This window comes from Populus nigra, chromosome 3 (genome assembly GCF_951802175.1).
Source record: "Populus nigra chromosome 3, ddPopNigr1.1, whole genome shotgun sequence".
NCBI classification, from domain to species: Eukaryota; Viridiplantae; Streptophyta; class Magnoliopsida; order Malpighiales; family Salicaceae; genus Populus; species Populus nigra.
Window position 1 is genome coordinate 23921377 of NC_084854.1, and position 3244 is coordinate 23924620.

Genomic DNA, 3244 nt, shown 5'->3' on the forward strand with positions numbered 1-3244 from the left:
CGATCGATCAATATAGATGGAAAGACTTAATTGAAGATTTTTGAAGCTTAAGATGCCCATTTGAGATTTAAAAAAAAAAAAAGGGAAAGAGAAAAAGAATATTCGGAGGCAAAATTGAGATTATCTATATAATTAGGAAGCATTTTTTAAGGTTTTCCCAACGTGGTTCCTTCTCATTTTCAGAAACTCTTGTACCGAGATGGGAAATGCTAGCACAAGCGCTAGCATTTGTTGGAATGATATTATGCTTGAAAAGCCTTCTCCATGTTTAGATGTGTTCATCAATTTCGACTAGTTTTAGACTTTCAGATATGGCGATTTGGGTTGATTCCTCTTCCTTGACAACACTATTACAGAGGTAGCCTGTCAAGAATTCAAGATAATTTGGCTGCGTACGTACATTGCCATCCAGAATCCTAGCTCCTCTAGGGCAATTTCCATACCCACCATAACCAGTATCCCTAGCAAAACATAGCCACAGTTTCTTGCTGGGGCAGCACCAGTCCAATCCATGGCTGTGTCCTGCAAAGACTGCCTGAGTGCCTGCCACAATCCAATGAAGTACGATCAACAGGGACCACATTTGGTTTTATCAAGATTTACAGCAAATAAACAACTTTATATGCATTTCAACTTTAAAAAAACATTGCCTTTACAGGTAGCACACCCTCTATTTGGTCCCCTTCCATGAAAGTACTGGTTGTTGGGTTGTCAAAACACGCAAGGTACTTGTTCAGTAGGCTTCCTTCAACTCATGAAAGAAGACAGTAAAACATAATGCTCCAAATTTACTCGATTGAAAGTGGGAGTTAGATTTTATGCATTAAAGCATTGTTTATTGAGCAAGATCTCACCTTGACGACAGAAGACCTTAATTTTAGCTAGCATGTCCACAATACCCAATTCAGCTTCTTGAGCAGCAACCTTTTCTTTGTTAATTATGGAACCAGCACAAGGCTAGCTCGTGTATCCCTAGCCGGGGAGCCACCTTCTTGTAAGCTTTGCTTGGTATATGCCAAAGGATAATCTCAGGAACCCTGTGAAAAAAGAAAAGAAAAGGGCATTAATGCTAATGAAATTCCCAATTTGTTTCATATAATTTCAGTTCAACATAGCTTCACTTCTCCTTATGAATTAGGGTATCCACGGTGCCTTTGTATAGAGAAAGCTTGACACTACCAGGTTATGAGTCCATCTTATATATAAACACCTCAAACATGTTATTCTTAACCTGTGTGAGATTCCTTGCTCCCCGGTGAAAATCTCTCAATACCTAGAATTTACCACAGCTAATCCTCCACTACATGGTGAGTGGCCACGCTAGAGCATGCCAGAGCATTTTCCCTAGGAGCCACAAGGGTAGGGGTCCAACTCAGTTATGTTTACATGTAAATTCCACCACCAGAATCTAAGAAATACATGAACAGAGAACCGGCGACTCTGGATCATCTGATGATGAGAGCTGAAGGACATGGTTGGATATACTTGGCCACAGATCTTTCGGACCAATTTTAGACAACGTTAGGAGATTATGCTCAATCTCGTTTCTCATTAGCTCTATCCGTTGTGTGCCTAAAGATACAGTGGTTAATATCAATCTCTATAAAGAAAACATCAAGAAACTCAAATATCAGATGAACTGACATGACCAAACTCACTCGCTCAATCCATCTTGAAAGGAAACAAACGAAAGAACAATCATCTCGAAAAACAAGAACTAGTCAATAAAAAGCAGGCTTGATGGGTCATCAAGAAATTATTAAATATTCCATTTCCATGCCTTGATTGAAACTTAAAACTCTCAAGTCTCGCCGGAGCATGATGGTGCAGGGCAATGAATAGGAGGAATTCCGGGAGGAGAAAACCACTCCATTGGCCACTCAAAGGGTTGGTTGGTCACCAAAGATGCTAGCCCATGGTATGCCCCTCGCCCTTGTCGGAGAGATTGCTTTATCCCAATACAAGCTTGCATTTGCTATTGGTACGTTGTTTTGCCGTTATTACATCTCCAAGATATATTACAAAATCTGCCAAATACCTAGAATTATGCTAACTAGATTTCAAACCTGAAAAAGAAAAAGAAAGTAGACAACATTACATTACATTACATTACATATAGTTACTAAATTAATAATCACATGTGTAATAAATCTCTCCTTCTATACTCAAGGTATATATATTTTGTGCATGAAGATCAAATATCTTTCTATATTTTTTTTCCACCATTTATGCGTATATGTTATAGTTATTAAGGCTGGTGTGTCCTAACGGATTAATTCTATAAATTTGTGATTCGATGATGCTTGATTTGAGTAGGATCTTAATCTAAACTTGTTTTAATATTAATTTAGTTTAACTTTGAATAACTTAGTAGGTTTAATTATAATACAATTACTTGAATATTTTTGCAAAACAAATTACTAGCATTTACATTATTATTAATTCAAAACAAAATAATGGTGCACGCTACATTTACCACGGATTTTTTAAAAAATATAGAAATTTATAATTTTTTTTATTATTTTTCGATTATGAGAGACAATGATAATATCACCCGGTGTTTCATCGTCGAGTACAGAGGACCTTTGGTAGAGCTAACATCCTGTTGTGGACCCCAATTAGTCGACGCGGCCTCTCCAAAATGAAGGTCAGCAAAAAGCGCTATCCTAAACGGTGCGCCTGGTTTGTGCTGCAGTGCCGTTTTGAGCAGACTGGGATCTGGGTCATGTGCTTGCTGACGACCATCAAATCCGACGGTCAGGATTAATTGTAAGAGAATAAAGACGCACGTGAACGACAAGACGGTTGAATGAGCTAACTGTCGTTTCATGATCGGAGAAGGGAGGAGCAAAAGAGAGCTGTCGGTGGTCGTGTTGAAGGATCTGTGGATTTGTTCTGTTTTTTTGGCTTTTAGCTTCGCGGTGTTAAATGCCGAAGCCCTAGATATCCCAACATTGTTGGTAGCATTTATTGTATATTTGGTAGGGTGACGTAGAATATTTTTTAAAAATATTTTTTTATTAAAAAATATATTAAAATAATTTTATATATATATATATATATATATATATATATATATCTTTAATGATATAAACATATTAAAATTATTAAAAAAACATTAAAAAATATCAATTTAATGTTTTTTCAAAACAAATATATTTTTTTAAATGTATCCAAATATAGTTAAAAGTATGTTATCAAACAAACATTTAGTCATCATATAGATAAAAAAAAAATAATAAAG

At 36.2% G+C, this 3244-nt stretch overlaps 1 pseudogene; it reads right to left on the reverse strand.

The window, feature by feature from the left end:
* Positions 1–263: 263 nt before the first annotated feature.
* Positions 264–2830, reverse strand: LOC133688313 (probable inactive purple acid phosphatase 16; annotated as a pseudogene).
* Positions 2831–3244: the final 414 nt, after the last annotated feature.